The sequence below is a fragment of the Castanea sativa genome, chromosome 11 (assembly GCF_040712315.1).
Source record: "Castanea sativa cultivar Marrone di Chiusa Pesio chromosome 11, ASM4071231v1".
Classification (NCBI taxonomy): domain Eukaryota; kingdom Viridiplantae; phylum Streptophyta; class Magnoliopsida; order Fagales; family Fagaceae; genus Castanea; species Castanea sativa.
In genome coordinates, this window is record NC_134023.1 from 53,083,147 (window position 1) to 53,106,125 (window position 22,979).

Below are 22,979 nucleotides of genomic sequence, written 5' to 3' on the forward strand. Positions count from 1 at the left end.
TAGTAATTGATCATTTATACAAAGGAATCATTCATTTCAAAATTACATTTTTAAAAAAAAAAAAAAAAAGTTAACGTGATACATAAAAAAAATAATTAAAAAAAAAATGTAGAGCTCAAAGAAAGTCAATCATAAACCAAAAATAAATAAATAAATAAATAAAGAGGAACTTGCAAAAAATAAAACCTGAAAATTTATTGGAGCCTCTGACAATAAATGTATTTAATCTGAATCTGAAGAAAAAGAAAAGAGGATGTAGAACTAAACTAAATGTCTTCAATTTGAAGAAGAATGAGAGATAGAAAGTAAGATAGAAACTGCAAAGCGTACATGAGTTTGTGAGTTTTAAAGTGTAGGAGTTTTAATTTACATATTTATCCTCGTTAGTTGAAAACTTGTAAGTGGATATGATGAGGGTACTTTAGGCATCCAAAATGTAGAATCCAAACAGGAAAAGCCCCTTAAATAGTAGTATAGATAACCACTATAACAACAAAGAGTTGTCATAATTGATAACATTATCTAAGTTAAAATTATTCTAATTCTACTATTGACTTTTATAGCTTAACTACCTTAGTATATAGAATATAAAGAAATCATTCAATCCTCTCGGAAGACCTCATCAAAAATACCTATTGGTCTTCCCATCTAATTATAGTATTATGCCATATGATAATTTATTGACTAAGATCATTGGCATCAACCCAGTTTTAAAAATAAAATAAAATATTAAAAAAAAAAAAAAAAAAAAACTTTCCCCTTCACCTTCATCATCCCTACCCTCCCACTCCACTACCACCACCACCACCACCACCACCATCCTCATCTTCAATGTCAACAACGATAACATAATTTATGTTATAAATTAAATTTTACAATTTTGAATTTCAATTAGATATCATTTTTGTCCAAGCAAAAAAAAATGTATAAAGCTCAATAGAAAATTATCATACAAAACTAAGATTTTTTAAAACTCTTAACTTTTTTACTTTTAAAATGAAAGAAAATTATACATTTATATTGTATATATGATATAATTATATTCTTGTTCTTATTTATGATATCACATTTGCATTCTTAAAGTATGGAACCTCTAGATTTTTAGAGAGTTTCTAAAAATATTTAACACATTTCTTCTTTTGAAAGAAGCTCATAAAACTTTAAGGAAACCTAAAATTCGATCCCCACCTACACCAAAAAACTAATTGGTATCTTAGTCTAATGATAAAGAACGCTCATTAAGAGCAAATACCATAAGTTGAAACTATTTAAAAATAAAAAATAAAAAGCCAATAATATAATAGTTTTAATCATTTTCTTAAGAAAAATAATTTGGGTGGGATGAACACCATTGATGGCTCTAGGACTGAGATTGGGTCAGGTCTGGTTAGTTTCACTGCCACCTGAAACCTGACCCGATAGTAATCAGGTTACTATCAGGTTTATTAGGAAGAAACCTGACCCAACTTGAAAATTACAGGTCTATGGTCGGATCGGGTGATCGGGTATTGGGTTAGGTCTTTTTTTTTCCAAATTGTGTGAAGGTGAATCCGTTAATGGCCTAAAGAAACATTGAAATAGTCACCACTTTAGTGAGCTATTAATGGGGAAAAAATTACTTACTCTATTACTCAGACCTGTCATTTAAAAGTTGTCATGGTTTTATTATTATTTGTAAACTTCCATATTGGAAGGATCTCCACTTTTTATGATAATAAATATTAATGTCTTTTTCTTTATCAAGTTAATGCATGTCTGCGTTTAGGCAATTTAAAAAAAAATTATTTTACTAATTTAGTGATTGACATTAATGTGAAAAATTAAATTCAATAATTTAGTTATTGTCATATAGGCTTAATGGTTGTGATTTCTTGATTAGGCAACAAACTTTTACAATTTGTTTTCCTTGTGTACATCTTGACCCAATTCTCATTGAATGAGAAAATATATCTTACCATTTTTGTTTACATCAGCACTATATCTTACTTTGGAAATATACTTTCCAATAATAAATAAGATCCTTAATATAATTAGGACCGAAATAAAAACTTTTTTAAACAACAATTTGACTTTCACTATGGAAAATATTATTGTTAGAGTTATTCATTTTTTGTAAAGTACAATTATTTTATCATCATTCTAACCTTCATTTGGATGGAAAGTATTTTCACTATTAGTATCATTTAGGAAATTATGCTACAATAAACCAAATTATGCTAAAATTATATTTGGAAATATTGCAAGAAAAGACCATTACTATTTAAATAGAAGCAATAAATAACAACATTTGGCATTGAAAGTTACGGAAGAGTTTTTTTTTTTTTTTTTAATTTAAGATCAGTCGGGTTGGGTTGGACCCAAGACCGACACAAACCCGAGACAGACTCGAATATCAAACCCAAACCCAACCCAAGCATTCATCCAACCCGCCCAAGACCCTTCGGGTCAGGTCAGGTTGGCAAGGCCTATGCTCAGCCCTAGGTGGCTCCACTCCTTTCACAAACATTATTCCTCTCTCTCTCTCTCTCCTCGATTGCACATATTTATTATGGGTAAAATAATTTAACACATCATAACAATGATGTGCACAAACAGTATATATTTTAATTGTTAATACGTACAATTAAAACTGAAAAGGAAAATTACGTATTGCGGCCAGAACAAGCAAAAAAAAAGATTCTCATTAAAAGATCAGAACGGTTACCTTTTCTCTAAATGCTCTCCAGAGATTTTTGTCACTTCTTTTGGAGTAACTCTCCACTTGTCCACCTTCTCTTGGTTCTCCTGGAAACGTTTATAATGTTAGGAATTTAAACTAATGCGTAGAATCAGTGATATGTGAATATAGAGATAAAATTTGTGCAAAGAAACAATCATACGACACAAAGATTTACGTGGTTCACCAATATATCTACATCTATGAAGTTGCAACTATTATCACGAAAAAAATACAAAGGTGACAATACAGTTTTCAAACATCAAACCCTAATTTTGAAGCAACCATGTGTATATCCCAAACAATGGATCCAAAATTGGCCAAAAATGGGTCAAGCCTCTACTCCATGGATTAAGTCTCACAAAATCTCTCATTTAAAATCATAACATTTCCAAGTCAAGTCGAGTTACAACTTTGATCAAGCACCAAAACCAAATCCCAAACAACCCAACACTTGGGGGCCATTTGGTAACATTGTTTTAATAATGTTATTTGTATCTTTTGAAAATATGTGTAGGTAAAAAAGTGTATGAAAATGCGTGTAATGTTGTTTAAAAATTGAAAACATGTGTTTAAACTCCTATACCAAATGGCCCCTTGATGTTTAGCAAAGACCTCTTCAAAGTTTTCCCTTGATGTCACACATCACTAGGTTCCACGTGGTAGAAAATGGACAACACTCTAATCACTACCTCGATGCATTCAATGCAAGTTCTCCCAAGCACATGGAAGATGGATAATTTTTCAAAGAAAATGATGATCGCCATCCTCCCATCCTCAATTTCTCAATTGCATCCAAGAGTTCCTTTGAAATGGGCTCTCCCATCTAAACCTCTTCATTGTCCTTAAAGGTGATAATATATCTTGTAATCTTTCAAGGTATAATATAGATAGTAAAATTATTCAAGTATCTTCACCTCTAAAATTGAGGAAAACTTCTTATTCTGGATGGGGTTGAGAACTCAAGGTAGAAGATGATGGAACAGTTTGAATGCTAGTGCTGGCTATTTTGTGGTTTATAATCTAGCAATAGTGATCACATATCTGAATTAATTGGTAATTAATCTACTAAACCGCTAAACAATTAATTTAGGGTAAAAATCGGTCCTTTCAATATTTGTTTGGGTGAAATATCTTAATGTGCTGATCATTTAATAATAAAAAAATCAGAAGCACGTGTTAGCATCAAATTTCATATATCCTTAACAATCAGGTGAAATGTATTGTCTAATGAGTGAGAGTGAGAGAGAAGGGGGATGATATATATATATATATATATATATATATATATTATCTTTGTGGCAAAGGAAATAATCATAGTTGATGACTTACTAGCGAGTCACTTTGGCCAAGTTTAGTCTCAATTTCATCAGTCTCCAATTGATCAATAACTCTTGCAAATAATTTAACTTCAAAGTCAATATTAGAAAAGATTTTTCTTTGAAGTCCTTCATCAGCATGGTATTGTTCATTTCTTTTCTTTTGATCCTCTTGTTGTTTACGAACAAGCTCCCGATTCTCTGAAATCAAGTTGTTGCAGTGTTTTAGTTCTTGCTCAAACTGTACTTGATCATGCTGGTACAAAAGTTGTAACGCACATTTCTGCACTATCACGCCTGGCCAATCACTCACAAATGAAGCCTCAATGCGGCTGCAGTGTTGCAACATGTTCTTAAATGGCTCCCCTGGTACGTATGATATCCAAATGAATTCACCTAGCTCAAGTAGCCACATGATTTCTTCTTTACTGGTGGAGAAAGCAATTGTCTGATCATCAACATTATTCATACTCATTTGGCAATGACAATATAGAGAGTGAGATTTTCCAGAATTCAAATTGCCAAGGATGAAGTTTGAATCCCCCTGAATTGAGAAAGAAGCATATAGAATGAGCCCCTTCCAATTATTATTGTGGTACAAATTTGAGGGCGGTCCATCGTCGCTGAGCATCCATAATTCTGATTACTGAACCAGTCTTGAATTTTACTTGGAGGAAAACAACAATTATACAGAGTGGATGGAAAAAAGTCCTGCAAAATAGAAATACAGCGTGCAATTAGAGAGAGAGAGAGCTGATCAAATTTCTTTAGTGTTGAAAATAATATTTTATAATGCTTTGTTTGGTGGAATGTTTCGTACAAACTAATTCATACAACTGCAGATAGCAAATTAAAGATATTAATAAATTTTTTAACTAGTTTTTTGGTATTGTATTTAAATGTTAACACATCCGATTGTAAAGTTTAAATAGTAAAATTTGTTTATTCCAAAAAGGCATTACTTACGTATAACAAAATCTTTAAAAACTATGGTGATAATAAATGTTATTGGTGTTATATCAATAATTTTAGTAAACATTTTTTAAAATTATTTTGTTGTGTTATATTTAAGAAGGACTAACGCTAGAGTCTTCAAACTAACGTGATAATAATCATAAATAAGAAATTCAAAATTTATTATTTATATTATTAAGGTGGCATTGATCATGCACATTGTGTCACTTAAATTTTTAATTTATAACTTATTTGTAATAAAATTTATAATAATCTTTAACATTTTTTCTTTAAAAATTGATACATCTTTTTTTTATATTTACAAAATAGAATTTCTACTCTAGTCTAATCTAAGTATATATGTGTATGAAGCTCTCTCCTGAAGGCTTAAATCCCGGTCTTTGCCACCCACACCCCACAAGCATTTATACTTGTAGAGTGATCACTGCACCAAGGGGAAGCGGTGGTAAAAATTGATACATCAATCTATAAAATTTGTGTGAGAAAATTTGTAATATATAAAGATGTTACAGCAATTCTTTCCATTTTTGTTTTTCATATCTCAAGGAATATATGGTAGTTGGTCATATAAAAATTTAATATAGATCGCCAAGTAATGCTTTGAAGTGGGAACCCAATCTCAATGGAATAATTTAAGTTATTGTTGCTCCAAAAAAAAAAAAAAAACGTTAAATGTTATTTGCTCAAACAGTATAGAAATCTTACCGACACAGCAGTTTGATACAATTGATAGCGAGGGTGTTGACCTCCGTAAGAATATTGGCCAGAAGTTCCATTAGTCTGGTCCTCGTACAAGCCATCACTGTCATTGGATTTATCACGAAGATAAAAGGGCGATCTTTCATTCAAGGTGAAAGGATTATTGTCCGAGGTGATGCATGGTGCCATTGGAAGTGTAAAGTTTTCCAAATTATCCCGGAATACAAGATCGACCGCACACTTCACCGCCGACACATCCAAACTATTACTTACAAATGAGAATTCAACCCAAGTGCATTGACTCCATTCAGGAGAGAGTAACCGATGTGATATGATTGATTCCCAAAGGAATTCCCGTTGATGTAACGAAGTAAATACATGCTCTTCCCTAATGCCATAATAAAGTAATGGATTCATGCAACCCAAGTCGGTCTTCAAATGACAAATGACCATATGAGAAAATCCTGAACCTTGTTTCATACGAGTGGCTGTCAGATTCTTGTGAGGTGAGAGAAAACAGCAGAAATTGCAAATCCTATCCAGTAAGGTTCGTTATACAAATTTGGAGGTAGAGAGATTGTCATTGACGACCTAGTACTCAGTTTGGGGAACCACTTTGGGATTTCACTTTGAGTAGAACAGCGATTGAAAGCACTACTGCACTTGTGGTGGTTCTGGAAAACATATCAGAAATGTTAGTCGAGCTTGACTAAGTATTGTGTGATAGTAAGCATAAATGAGGCTCAAAACAGTTGCTTGTCGTTTAATAAATAAATATCTAAATTTATTTTTTGACTGATAATATAGTTATTGACATCTTTCATAAATAGTTGAAAGGAATTAGTAGACTTCGTAATAGTCATTGCTAAAGTGACTAAAAGAACTTGTTGTACTTGAAGAGAAGTATATATGTGGGTTCCGATTAGAGATTAGGGGTTCAAAACCTACCTAAAGAAAAAATTGATTGGTGTCTTAACCTAATGATAAGAGCAATCATTATAGAGTAGACACCATATAAGTTGAAATAATTGTTTTGGTGAAAAATCTTGTGTATTGATGTTTTTAAAAGATGTTAGGAGATCATTTTCTAACTTATTCAGGTTGCTACCATTTAAGTTGGGGGGCCAAACTATTGTGTCAAGATAAACTCAAATCATATATATACACTACCTAAAAAAAATCAACATAATATATGTGTATGAAAATCTAAATGTTAATTTTCTTATAGTAATGTGAGTTTTATATATATATCAACTTTAATATGTATAGATACACACCAAGACACAAGATTTTTTTTTTTTTAAAGAGAAACTTAAAATCTTCTTAAACTCTAATGAGTAAAGAAAAGTTGTATAATTGGCTATACAATATATAAATATATAGGACAAAAACAAAAAACAAATATAGTATCTTCCATCAAAATCATACTCAACAATAATACATTACATAATAAACTTCATCAACTATTATTTTTATAGCTAAATTATTCATAATTTCCTTTTTAATATATAAATTTTTTCCAAAACTTCATCCATATTTGACAAATCAAAATTATAATATTACAATTGAAGACTTATTTGATTCTTTTTCCCATTTTTTTTGCATGAGAACAGAAAATTTCAACCAAATTGCATATATTATCATTGTTGAAAGATTTGTAAGCATTAATAGGATTTGAAATTGAGCTAAAAATTAGGGGTTTCACTATTTATTCACAAAATTTACTATCTAATTATTTCATTATATTACAATTGTATATAAGCTCTAAACTCACACTTTTTTTTGGGGGGGGGGGGGGGGGGGGAATGATTACAAGATTAGTTGATCAATGCTTTCTTTTTGGGTGCAGCCAACTCCTTTTCTTTTTTTTTTTCATATAACCTTCAGAGATTTATAAAATTTACCTATATTTAAAAACTAAAAAATTAAAAATTTTGGAGGGGCCATGGCTTCCAACCATACATGTGGCTCTGCCATTGGCTACCAAACATAAAAAACAATGAAATAGTTTTATAGAAAATTACTCACTTTCTAGAAAACATTAATGTCGAAACAAACAACCATAAAACAGATTCTAAAAAAAATTGAGGAAAAAAAATTTTTGATTTCACCTTGCCAAGATCCAAACTCTTGATTTCTTAAGGTCTCAAAAAATTTGTGGTTTTTGAGTATACTACAGACTATTTTTATGTTGATTTGTATATTTAATTATTTGGCTAAATATGGGGCTCTAATTAATTCAATTGGTAAAGTCTCTTATTGTCAAATGTTGGGTTCTAGTTAATTTAATACGGGGTTCTAGTTAATTCAATCATCTTGGAACGGGCAAAATAGGTATGAATCCTATATCTATCTATTAAAAAAATATGTGGTTGAATGCAGGTTCTAATTAGCTCAACTCCTAAAGTCTCTTACCTTCGAGTAAGAAATTGGAGTTCAATCCCTACCTATAACAAAAATCAATTGGTACTTTAGCTTAATGGTAAAGAGTAATCATCATAGAACAAATACCATATATTTAAAATATTATTGTATCTATCAAAAAAAAATTAGTTGGCTAAATATTGGTTCCAATTAGCTTAACTAGTAAAGTTTTTTTATTATTGGATAAGAGATTTAGGGCTGAATTCTCACCTAGTGAGATTAGTCACTAATAAATTGATAGGATAAAAAGCAATCATTATAGAGCAAACACCATTTGTTTGAAATATTAAAGTATCTATCAAAAAAAGATTTATTTGGCTGAATGATAGAATTGGGCTATATTGATCCTCTACAAGCTAGTTAGGATCAATCACATGTATAATTTTCTGATATCATATTCCATCCGAATTCATACCTCTATTACCTCTTTAATTGATTTTTTTTTTTTTCACCACTTCTTTATTTTAGGTCTTTCTCTACCTTATTTTTGTTCATTTGACATAAGTTGTTTTTCACTAGTGCATTAATCACTTCCCTTTGCACATAATCAAACCATTGCAAGCAATTGTCCCTCATCTATTTATCAATAGGGGACCACCCTTATCTTTAATCGACTCTCCTCATTTGAAATCCTATCTTATATTTACATTTATCCATTTTAATATTTTTAATTTTGATTACAGTCATTTCATGAATGTGTTGCTTCTTAGCAATCCATCATCTAGTGTCATTGAATATACCATGTCTTACAAAATTTTCATTTTAACTTAATAGATATTTTAGAATCACACAATACTCTTAATGCACTTCTCCACTTCATTTACCCTACTCTTATCCTATGATTTATCTTCTTCAATCTCTCAATCTTTATAAATTATTGATATAATTATATCAAAAGTTCTTACTCTTTAGTATCTTTTGATCATCAAGTCTTACAACCCTTCAACTTTGTATCTACTACTACTAAAACAATATTCCTTGTACTATGTTTAGTCATACTTGGTCAAAAGCATTTACATTGGGTATGTCTAAGGGGTAAGGAGATTGGACTCGAGTGAAGAGGATGGAGGTATTTAATTAACCTTGATTGATTTTAGATTTCTCAAAACAAAAATCAAGAATAAAAATAAAACCTTGTTTAATTTTTTTTTTTTTTAATTTTTAAAGAGAGAATGGATTTGAGAGGATTTGGAAGGGAAAGATACCTAGCCATACCCCTCATTTCTAAATCCCCAAATTTGGGAAATTTAGAAGAAAAGGAGAGGGTTCCCCTTTTATTAAAAAAAATTGAAAGTATCAATGTTTCTTTTATAATGTCAATTTATATTTGTTTCTTTAAATTGAACAAAAGAGGGATATAGTTGACAATTTATACGAAGTCTTACCATTCCCTCGTGTTCCTCCTATTTCAACCCTAATTTCATGAGAAGGAAGATGACCGCTAAAACACCAAGAAAAACCTTGAGAGAATGAATCCTAGTCTTTTAACCCTCTCTAATTGAACATCCTTGAGAGGTTGAGTACTCCAAACACAAAGATCACTTTCATTGCATTGAACATGTTGCTAAAACCATAGAGACGTTATCAAATCTTCAAAAATAAAATAAAAAACCAACAACCTAAATTAGAGTTATAAGAAAGAACAAAAATCCACAAAAAGACAGTTTAAAAAAATAGAGAGAGAGAGAGAGAGAGTGCTCACTTTTTTGTGAGAAAAATATGGAATGAATGGGAGAAATGATACAAAATTTATACAAAATAAGATAAGAAAAAAGAAGAGCAAAATATTAGGAGGAGGAAATGATCAGAGAAATATAACAGTAAAGTATAGCGAAGTGGGGGTGATAAAGAGGCAAAGAAGGAATGGAAGGATTGGATGAAGTTTAACAGTAGGTATGGACTAATAAGGAGAAGAAGAAGAGTTTTTTTTTTTTTTAGAATAGGAAGAAGAAAAGTTTTAAAAGAGAAAGAAGAGGTTGAAAATAAGTAGATGATATGGCACAATTCTATTACATGTATTTTCTATTATAAGTTACATTTGGGTTTTAAGAATGTGCAAACTCGTGGTAGTAAAAAATGATGGTCCTATCATTATTGGTAAATTATAATTAGTTTTCAGAATGTATAAAGGCATAATACATTATTGCATAAATTAATCTTTATATTTTTTTTTTTAAATGATGGAAAGAAAATGATGATATGACCGCTAATGTGGCTTAACATAAGTGTAACAACAATAAATGTTATTCTTCAACTTTTAAATTTTTTTTTTATTATTATATTGAAACAAAGGTATTTAAATCTCTGTGAGTGTTTGACCCCTAGGTGTAAGGTTATTACAAAGAGAAATTCTTTGAGGTGGTCCCAAAATGCTCGCAAAAGATTTTTAATATTATATAGACGTAGATATAAATACATACGAGAAAGAGAGAGACCTGCAAATATGGTTTAATCCAACATTCAAGGCTGCCTGACATCCTACTTCCACATTGCCCATTTCCAAATGATAAGCCTAAATTAATAGAGCCTGGACTTGAATTTTTCAAAGTGCCTGCAGCAATTGCTTGATTTGAAGTAGACTCCTCTTGCATAGTTTCATTATTTCGTAGAAGCACTCGCTTGGGCTTAGGCCTCCTGCAAGTAGCAAAAAACAAATTTCATATCTATTGCATTTAAGTGCGGTAACAAAATACTTGTCCAGTTAATTTTAACCTTTCTGGTAAGAAAGGGCAACAATAATCTTTTTCATGGTTGCAGTCTTGCAACATTACAAGTTGATGCGAAAGACGTTCGGAAAAACATTGGTGATTGGAATCTGGACTCCCTAACATGTACTCAACAAGTGCTTGCACAAACTTTTCGACATCTTGCTCATATACAAGACGGATTCCACACGATTCAAATTGCACAGCTGTGTCACCGCTTTTAAATGAAGCCTCAATGTGACTACACTGATTCAACTGAAAAACCCGGCGTGGTATGTAAAATACCACAAGTCGTTGTGAATCTTGTGGTGACTCATCAGAAACATCTCTAGAGAGGGGAAAGACCGTGTAAGGTGCCAAAGAAACTTTATCACTAGAGAGAAGAAAAATTGTTAAATCCAGCATGTAACTGAAACCAGCTGATTGCATTTGAATACCATACAAAGCATATATAGTGAACCCCAAACATTTTGGATCATGTACATCTGGAGGCAACGGCATTTCTATGGAGGGCCCAAGTTTTTTACAAGCGAGCCAGCATGGTGGACTTGCAATCTGATGAAAGATGTAATCATACAAATGGTTTTGTGCCCAATCTACCTGTAAAATACACAAATGTATGGCGCGTAAATGTTCAATAGAATGGTGAGAGAAAAACATTTACAAAAATAACAAGTTTGGGAAAAAAAATTTAACAACTTTTTTCACAACTACTGAGTTGACATGTTGTTGGATAAACACCTGTAAATGAAAGTCTCAAACAGAGAAAAAGTAGATAAATTGAGGAATTAACAAAACATAATTGGGCCTAAACCCATAAGTTTTCAGGTAAAATGGAGTTTCCTCAGATATAAGCAGAGACCTGATACAATGTTGAAAGCAGTGAATTGAGCTTTTGTTTTAGCTTGGGATCAGAGTTTTGGGAACTGCTCATATGATCTTCTATGAATATTTCATGAACTTGACCAAGGTCATTACAGCTCCTGAAATTTTCTTGCCTTGATTTTTGTACAAACTCTATCATGTCTTGCTCATATAGAACACGTGCACCACACATTTTAATCTTAATATCCCCACTTGTGGCTCTAATCACAGAGCCGAAGTAACTCCCTTTGTCAGAATGTTCTGTAATCCTCGCATGTGATATGTATAGCCAAAGTCCAAATGAACCAACAAATGTTTCTTTAGGAATCTTAAGGACCGGGGGACAATTTAAAGAAACGCCATTCATGTCAAAATGACAAATAAATTCATGAAAGTATTTTGAATCCCGACCAGGAGAAACATCTTTCAAACTTGGAGGGACTACAAAAATGACACATAGAGCGATCCCTTTCCAACTTCTGTTATTGAATAGATTAGGAGGTAATGGGATTTGCACAGATGACCCGCACTCCTTATTATTGAACCACTCTGAAATTTCAGTTTGAGGTCCAACCAGGAAAAAGCCTTTAAGTTGATGGATTTGGTCCTGGTAAATATTAAAAGACAAGTAAAAAAGATGTTCAATGCGTGCACGCACATGAGAGAGAGAGAGAGAGAGACCTCCATGTATCTTTGCCACAATGCTTGGACGGGTGTATTTAGCAAAGGAACATCAGCAATTTTGCCTTCTTCATCATCAGCCAAGCCATGGCAATTAATAAAAGTAAATCTTGCTGCATCCGAAGTCCATACGACAACTTGATTTGAATAATTTTCAAGCGAAGTACATCCTTGTGCTGAAACAAATTGTGTACTTAATGGAAGATATGGCAATGATTGAAGCTTGCTACAATGATCCAAGAAAAGAAGTTTGAGATTTAAAAGCTGAGAAATGCTATCAGGTAAGTGTGTAAAATTATTTTTCCTCAAATTCAGAGATGTTAGTGAGGATAGGTAGCTAAGATCATCAGGGAGAACTCCGTCCAACAGATTACAATCACTGAGATCTAGAGATACTAAAGAGCTTAATCCTGAGAACGACTCAGGCAACAACAGGTTGATGGGCTCTGGTTGAGATTGTTGATCAATGAGATAGGTGTAGGGAAGAGTGAGGGCGGTACTGATTGAGGATAAAGCAGGAATGAGCCCACTCAAATACCTTGCTTTTGGTGGTTGACCCTTACATCCTGATAGAATGAGAATTTCAAGAGAGATCATACTACAAATAACACTTGGAAAACTTGAAAGGTTTTCACAGTCTTGAAGATTCAATAAAGTCAAGCTGGTTAGATGCTTGATTGATGATGGTATTTCTTCTATGGCAGTCCTGTCTAAATAAAGCTCCAACATGCTTGTCATGTTTCTCCCAATCTTTGGAAACTTCTTGAGTTTTGAACAGCCAGATAGAATTAAAATTTCAAGAGATTTCAAGTTGATCTCATGCGGAAGGTTCTCAAGACACTTACAGTCTTTTAGATTTAATAGAACAAGTCGTTCAAGACTTCCAACAGATGGGTGCAACGCATGCAATCCTGTACAACCTTGAAAAATTAACCTTTCAATATTTGGCAATCCATTGAAGTCAGGAGTCCGGCATAAGTTTTGAGAGTCACTAAGGTCGATGAGCTTTAGCTTGTGTAAGTTCTGACATAAAACAATAAGTAAATGTAGAAAATTAAGCAATCAGTACATAATAATAATAATAATAATAATAATAATAATAATAATAATAATAACTGCATAAGTGAAAATCATACACTAAATTCACTTGGAAGTTGCTTAATACTGCTGTGATGCATAATGAGCTCAACAAGTTCAGGAGGCTGAAAACTATTAGGCAATGATTCCAAAGGATAATCATGCCATTCCAACAAAAGTAACTCATTGGAAAGATTACTGAGACAGGGAAGTTGCAGCTTACAAATTTTGAGCAATTTTAGTTTATTCATATTTGAGAATGGTTCAGCATTCAATTCTTCTTCTTCATCATTTGGAGGCAAATTTAGCACCATGCCTTCAATTCGATCTGTTCCCTAGTAACCAAGAATAACAAAATTAGTGTAAGGCAAGATACAGCAAAAACTTGAATGAATGGTAGAAATATATACTTCTCAAAATTTATGTCTATATAATAATACACTTACAATATTGTTCTTTAATACATAAAGGACATCAGTACAATCCCACAACCACCTGCGTTTTCCAAGATTCGGTGATTCCCCACACACAATTTTCCAACCCATTTGTTGTATTAAATGATGCATGCACAATTTCCCCCCTACAATGGTAATTAGAGATTTGTCAATGAGCTTCCTTATATTATCGTCCGAGTAGCAAACTGATTCTAGTATAGCAGCTACTCGATTCTGGTCCTCTCCTTTGAAGAAACACGCAATATGCAAAAATAAATTTTTCTCCAACTCATTCAATCCATTATATGTTATTCGAAGTTTCTCCGGAATATCTTCATTGAGAATTTCTTTTAGTTGATTCCAAGCAGTTTCCCATTCCTCTTTTGTTCTTTTACACAAATGGGAACCCAAAACTTTAAGAACCAAAGGACTGCCCTGAGCATAAGTGACAAAATCGTTGCCCAAATCCAAAAAATCTATTTCACAATGAGCTTTGTGACTAAAAAGTTGTTGAGCTTCGTCATCATTTAGTCCATCAGCCTTATATACAGTCCGAATTTCATAGCATTTCAACAAACATTTATTTTCAGTAGTTACTATGATTCTACTTCTTGGACCAAACCAACACTTCCCTGCTAATGCTTCTAAATGTCTTTTTTCACTCGCATCATCAACAACAATAAGCACCTTTTTATCACGTAGTATATTCCTGATCACTTGGATTCGGCTACTCACTTCCCTTACCCTTAATGCTCCTTTACTTATATCACAAAGGAGTTGCTCTTGTAAAGTCTCTAAGCCGCATGCTTTAGAAACCTCTTTGACATTTTCGAGAAAGCTGCAAGCTTCAAATTGATTACAAATCTTGTCAAAAACAAATTTTGCAAGAGTTGTCTTGCCCATTCCACTCTTCCCACATATCCCAATAAAGCGGACATCATTCGAATTCATATCTAGAAATAAATTCATTTCCTCAAAACGAGAGTCTATTCCAACAAAACCATCTTCATAAACAATTGAACGTTTATCTTTCAATATAGTAAATATCCAGTCAACAATTTCTTGGATAAACTTTCCCTCAGGCCTATAAGAAAGACATACCAAAAATCTTTGTGTCAACACAAACCAATTAGGGATGCAAACGTTGATGTTCTGAATTTTCATCTCAGAAAGAGAGCTCTAAAATTGAACTAAACTAGATAGTTAAGCTTGATTTGCTTGGTAAAATCCTAGGGCTATTAGTTTCTAAAACAGAAAACATGCCTTTTGAGGTAAACTTGAAGCAATAGGGACTATACTGTCGAATATGGATTTTCATTTTTTATTTTTTAGAAAACTACTTAAATTTAATTGAAATTCTAATTTGGCTTTTTGAAAAAGAGATAGCTGTTAACTTTTGTTCTCTTTCTCTCTAAGAACTTATAGAGCAAATAAAAGTGATTTTTTTTTATGAAAGAGAAGGAATTAATCAAGTTAAGTTACAATGAATTACTCTATACCTAAGTTAAACTAGTACTGGTACTCCTTAAAAATATACCACATCAAATATAGGGATGTACTGGCCTGAAACAATGATTTTTCAGATGTTTAAGCTAGTATTGATATTTCCACAATTGCAGTAAAATACAATTAAAAGATGTTAAAAAAATTTAAAATATTATAAAACATGTTGTACATGGTAATATATGGGTTAATGTACTTAGGCTATTTGAGCTTATAAAATATGTGAATTTTAAAGTATGTGTTTATAAATATATAAAATAAATAAATAAATATAAACGCGCGCACACACATATATATATATATACAGCAATATTCTCAAAAACGATACTTCGTTATTATCTGGTACCAAAATACTTCATGCACCTAGCCAAAGGGAAACAAAATTGAGGCATTAGTTACTTTTATTGGGGTTTGTAGGCCCTGGGTATGTTAGACCTAAATTTTGCTTCTAGAGCTACATATCTTAGAGAGGATCTCAACTTTATATTGGATCTCTTGCATCTGAGGATACACTTATTTATTTTGAATGTATACTTTCGGAGTGTTTGATGTGTAGTATTATTTATAACCAACATTACCTAGCCAAAAAGATATTGTAATCAACATTACCAAGTCAAAATAAGAAAATAGATCAATCATTCACAATTACACAAACATTTACCTAAAATACTCTTCTCTATTAAGGGGAAAACCATGGGTATACTCCAAATAAATTCACTCCTATAAAAACAAGTTAAAAATCATTTTCAAGTTTACTCAACTGAGATCTTGAGTCACTCTAGATACAATTCTTCATAGTTGTAGCACCCAAAACCTTAATTTTTCTCATTATGTGTCTCAACTCTCATGGCCCAAAAATAATAAAAATAAAAACCCACACGCTTTTCTTTACTCAGAACTCACACACCATATCACAGTACTGTAATCCTTTTATGCTGTTATGATTATGAAAACGTCAACCTTTTAACAACTACATTTAAAGTAATTAAGTATTGCAGTAAGAACAAGCAGAAAAAATGCTCTATATAAGAAGATCAAAATGTGATACCCATTAGTTAATGTCTTTCCAGAGAGCTCGGCCACGTCTCTTAAAGCTTTTCTCCATATCTCCACCTGTTGCTTCTGGAAACGGTTTTCATGTTCAGCAAAGGCCACAGCAAAGGTCTTCTTCTGATGCCGCACAATCTTAGGTTCCACATGGTAGAAAACGGGCAACACTATCAACCCTCTCTCCTTGCATTCGATGATCTTTACAAGTTCGTTCAGGCACCATGTGGAAGATGCATAATTTTCAGACAAAATGACGACTGCTATTCTTGATTTCTCGATTGCTTCCAAGAGTTTCTGCGAAATGGGATTTCCTGGCTCAAGTTTTGTATCATCCTTAAAGGTCTTAATCCTTTTACCTACCAAAGCACGATCTAGATGGTCCGTAAAATTATTACGGGTGTCTTCACCTCTAAAATTGAGGAAAACGTCGTTTTCCGGTTGGGGTTTAGAACAACGAGAAGAAAAGGATAATTGGACGGTTTCAGTGGTGGAGCAGGAAGCCATTGGTACATACTTAGTACTAAGCGAGTTAGAGTTGAGATTCTAAGACAGACAATGTCATGTATACCAACGGGAGAGATCAAAAAGACGATGGGATACTAGTCAAAGCCATTGTACACCACTAGTAAGCTTCCTATAATTAAGATTCTAACTCTTTTTATCTTTTTCTTCTTCACTTTTTCTCTCTCCTGGCTGATACGTCTCTTCTTTCTTTCTTTCTTTCTTCTTTTCCTTATTTCTTTCTCTTTCCTCTTTTATCCTTTCTTTCTTTCTTTTCTTCTTCACGCTGGGCTCTTTTGCTCAGCTGCTTCTTCTTCTTCTTTCTTTTTTTCTTTTTTTTTCCCCTATCTTTCTTTCTTCTTCACTCTGGTTGCTTTTTATTCTTCTTTCTTTTTTCTGCCTTCACACTGGTGATGGCAAAAGATGGCGGTCACGCTAGTGATGGAAAAAGATGGCGGTCACGCTTGTGATGGCAAAGATGGCGGAAGCCCAATAACGATATTAGAGTTTCGATTAAGGTTGTGATTTTCATTTTAATTGGTATAAGATGTGCTTTTTTTACTTGCAATTTGATTTTAAAGTTTATGGGTTTTAGAGGGTAGCTATTATTGTTTTAGTTATTATTGGTTAATAGATGGTTTTTCATATTCTTTCAAATTAATATATTTATTTTTTAAAAATATACAATCTAATATATTAATTCAACAAAAATAATAATAATAATGTTGAATAAACAAATATGAGAAGAAAAAAAAAAGTAAAAATAAAGGATATAATAAACACCAAATTAATTATCTGTAAATAAATATCAAATTATTTAATTCATATTATGTAATAATATAATATTACATTCTTATATACTATCTCTAATTCTTTACAATACAATATGATAAAATTTAACAATCAAAGTGGAAAAAAAACAAACAAACAAACAAACAAACAAAAAACCAAACAACTTAAAACACAATTGAATCACATCAACCTAAGGTAGAGTTCTAAAAAACACAAAAATTTCTTAACCTAAAGCAGAGATACAAAACATATATATATATATATATATATATATATATATATATATATATCACCAAAAATTGAGAGAGAAAGAGAGAAATAGAATTTTTTGTGAAGAAAAACTATACATATAATGGAAAAGAAAATGTCAAATTTATACTAAAAGGATAACAATAAGAAGAAAGAAAATAAAGGGAAAGATGAAGAATGATATTAAGAGAGAGGGTAGTGGGGAGATGAAAATGTGAACGGAAAGAGAGTTGGAGAAAGTGTAAATGTTAAAAAAAGTGAGTATAATTTAATTTATTTAAATTTAAATAAAATATTATATGTTTAATTAAAAAAATAAATAAATAAATTTAATTATATGAAGGGTGTGACTGAGTTAAAATATTGAATAAAATAAGATGAAAAGATTAAAAAAGTAAAATATATATATATATATAACAATAAATACCAAATTACCCAAATCACGTTATGTAATAGAATAATATATATTATCTTTTTAAATTTTTTTTATAACGCAGTAGTATATATAATATTTAACAATTAAAGAGAACAAAAAAAAAACTTAAAACACAAAACTAAATTGTACCAACCCAACTAGGGGTGACAATTCGTGTTCGCGTGTCGGGTTCGTGTCGTGTCAAGTCATAAGTATTCGACTACATAGGTCAACACTAACTCGACATGTTTATTAAACGGGTCAAGATTCCTCAACCCTAACACGACCCATTTATTAAACGGGTCAGTCGTGTCGACCTGTTTATCAGATTTTATCAAAATAAAAAATAAAAATTAATGAAAAAACAAACAAATAAATATTTTTAATATAAAATTCAAAACTAACGAGTAACTGCATCACAAATAATCATTCAAAATTAAAGCATATCCCAATATCACAAATAATCAATCACAATATGTCAAAGAATATAAATCACAACAACTAATAAGTTCATATACCTAGAGTTTGAAGGGTATATTGGTAAAATATCATTTAATTAAACGGGTCAGACGGGTCAAACGAGTTCTATATGTTCAACACTAACCCAACCCATTTATTAAACGGGTTAGCCGTGTCAACCCGAATATGGCACGAACCCGTTAAGTCTCAACCCATAACCTGCTAATTTCGTGTCGTGTCGTGTCGGGTTCGCGGGTCGTGTCAAATTTTGCCACCCCTAAACCCAACGTAGAGTTATAACAAACACAAAATTTTATCAACTTAAGCAGAGATGAAGTGAAAAAAAAAAAAAAAAAAAAAAAAAAAACTACAAAAATTATTTTGTGTGTGTGTGTGTGTGTGAGAGAGAGAGAGAGAGAGAGAGAGGGAGAAAGAACCTTTCTGTGATGGAAACTATGCAAAAAATGAAAGAGAGTAACAAATTTATAGAAGATGATATGAATATGAAGAGACAAAATAAAGAAAAATTAATGGAAAGATGAGTAGTGACATTAAGGTTGATAGTAGTGAAGAGATGAAAAGGTAAAGGAGGGAAAGTTGAAGAGACAAAATAAAAAAAGATGAAAAGTGATATTAAGGTTGAAGGTAGTGGGAAGAGGAAAAGGTAAAGACATGAGAAAGATTGGAGAAAGTGTAATTATTAAAAAAAGTAAATGTTAAAAAATAATTATAAGAAAATTGAAAGAAAAAGGATAATAACGTAGATACTGATATGGCTCAATGTGAGCACAATAACATTAAACACTACGCTTCAGGTTTTAGTAATATATAAATTTGTTGAAATTTAATTTAAAACAAACTTAAACCCAAATCTCATCCTTTCCTATAATAAAAAATCTAAAATGTAAAATCTCATTGTTTCAGCAAGTTCGCTTAAGTTTTAGTTTTTCTTGATTTCTTCTTTTTCCCAAAATAGATTTCGAGATTTGTCAATCGTTTACTCAAAGCAAATTCTGCTGAAATTTTTAATTGTTTTAGTAGCATTGTCCAATCATTCACTCCGCCACCCAAGCCACTGGAATCATTGTCAGATCCTACATTTCACGATCTCCAGGATTATTTCTCTTGATTTTTTTTTTTCCAAAATGGATTTCGAGATACTAACTTTTCATGTAATTCTGAAAATTTGCCTTTAAACCTTGTCATTTAGATTTATGTATCTACTCTATCTTGTGATGAGAGAAGTAGATAGATTTTCATAAAGTTGTACTGGTTTATTTGAGTTCTTCCAATCTTTTTATTTGTTGGGTGTATAATGCTATTGATCTAATGAATTTTGAGTTCTATGAAGCATATGTTAGTATGGAATAAAAGACAAACTATGGATGGTAAAATCTTACTTTTAGGACAAAGAAAGATTGAACATTGGCCTAAATCAGTGTTCTTTGAAACAATGAACTCATTCACACGTATCATGGTTGTCAAAATCTTTGGATCCTATAAGCCTACGATTTTACGATCCTACCTGCCCAAAACGATTCAGATCTTTCAAGAATCTTTGTAATCGTTCAAAATCGGTAGGGTCGTATGATTCTAACGATCCCAAACGACCTTAGTTTCTTGTAATATTCTTTAACTTGACAGAAGGCTTAGTTGGACTTAAATGAAAAATAAAATCCTAATAGACCAATTTTTTCCACTCTAATAAAGAAAGAGTGTTAGTTGGACCCAAATAAAAAATATCTCAATAGAGTGTCACATTTTGAGATTTTTGGCATGTTTAAATGATACTTACAAATTGATGTAGTGATGAATGGTAATTATATCAACAAATGTATAATTTATGTAATTATTTAACATACTAATTTTTTTTTTTCTCAAATAATGTAAGATCTTACGATCCATGATCTGATCCTACGATCTACGATCTACGATCCCACCTACCTCCCACGACCCTACGTAAAATCCCGATTTTGACAACCTTAACACGTATATATGCTACACCCATAGTGCAGGAATTTTAATATCAGTCAAAAGATTTGTTGGTTAGTGCAGGAAATTTTTAATATCAGTCAATAGTGCAAGAATTTTTTAGCATGGGCTCAAGACAGTTGGCCACGATTGGCCTCAGGTTTATTGATTAATTGGAGCTGTTGGTTAGGATCCAAAATTCAGTGATAGGCCATATAATCTTACTTTGTGTCAAAGCACTTTACAAACTCATTGAAAAGCTGTACTAGCATTTTTAGCATGTGCAATGATCTCTCTGTAAATTATAACATCATGTCTATTGTGGGTAAAGAAAATGCAATAGAGTTATATGTTAATGACAGAGTTTGAAAATTCTGGAAATTTTCCCTTTCATCTCTTTTCCTTGGAAACCCAAATTCTATGGATAAGTAACATAGAAGACATTATTTTTTATTTTCCCACTCGGCAATATGTGGCTCATTCTTTTTTCATTTTTTGGTAATTCAGGTATTTGTATGAAAAACACAGAGAGTCTAAAGATTCATGTCAAGACATTACAACCTTTGCTACAACTCACCAACCAATCTAATGAACAAGATTCAAATGTGACAAGACCAAACAAGGGAGAGACTTTAAGCAGAGACAAGCATGATCACTACTCAGATTAAGACAAAACAGTACAGTTTTTTTTAGTGGTTGAGTAGGGTGTTCATACGAACCTTGCCTTGTTGTATGTTCATGGAATGCATCTAAACTTCCAAGAAGAAGAATGCAATTACGGACAGCCCTTTGAATGAGAATCTTGATACTATTAAGGGTGGAGTGAATGGTGATTTCTGTGTGAAAAACTTCTGGATCCATATCTAATACAACCTTGTGTAACCTCCTTCTTGTATGTTCCATTTTAGATTGCTTCCTTGTATTAGCAATTAAAAATTACGTTGCTCATACAAGGAAGCAATGCTACAAACAAACGCCATTTCACAGAAATAAAATCCCATCTCCTTCTTTCTAATTTCTATCATTCAAGTCAAAATAAAATCTCATCTCTTCCTTACAAGAAACACCTATCCAGCACCACCGCCCAATCTTCTCTCCCTTTCTCTACAACAAATCTGAACCAATATTAAATTAAATTTGTAAATAGTACCCAATCGATTTCCAGCCCACAACAATCTCAAAAGTTGGAATGAAACCTCAATAACTCCAACAAAAATAAAAATAAAAATAAGGAACTTTGAAGTTTGAACACCAATTTTATATACAAATAATGAAATTTACAAAACTCATTTCATGAAACCCCCAAAATACAACAAAAATACAATAAACCCACCTAAATTTCCTCTAAAATAAAGCAATTCAAAAGTGACCCAACTGAAAAATCTTACAAAACATGTTAAATAAACCATAAGTTTTGGATATCATCAAACTCTAAAGTCACCATCCTTATCTCCATCTTTGCACACACAATGAACCACCAAGTCACCAACCCATTGCCACTGAAAATCCTTCAAACCCAAAGAAAACCCATACCCTCAAACCCCAATTAATCCATATACAGCATATGTTGTTGTTGTTGTTGTGGAGAGTGGGATAGTAGAAAGGGCGATGGCAATGGCAGGAAATTTTGCGGCTTGTGGTGGCATATTGCGGCATGGGTGGTGGGTGCTAGGTGTACTTCTTCTTTGTTCTTGAAGACTTGAACAATAGAAAGAAGAGGTTTGAGATTTTGATTTGTTTTGATTTCTGAAATAGGATTGTGTGTAGAAAGATGTATTTAATTTTTTAGTTAAAGGCTGATATGGCGTTATATTATTGGTGGCGTAATTCAAGGGGTTTATGCCACATTCAGATAGAATTTAAACTCTTCTAAGACATACTATCTTACATGACCTTACGTTAGTATCTCAATATTCTTTCCTAATTGATTTTTAACTTCCCTTTTATACTCTTGAAATTTTTCAAAATTTTCGTATTTTTTAAGCTTTAAATATGTGTCCATATCATGAATGTAACAAAATATTTCATTTCTCTATGAGTTTTGATAGTAACGAACCACATACATTAGTACATGTCGTTGTTAGGAATTGGGAGTTCACACGCCTTAATTCAAACCTAGATTCTTATCTCCCTCATCACCAATAT

General features: G+C 32.0%; 1 pseudogene; it reads right to left on the bottom strand.

The window, feature by feature from the left end:
* Positions 1-9,717: 9,717 nt before the first annotated feature.
* On the bottom strand, positions 9,718-17,087 carry LOC142616715 (disease resistance-like protein DSC1; annotated as a pseudogene).
* Between the last annotated feature and the right edge of the window lie 5,892 nt (positions 17,088-22,979).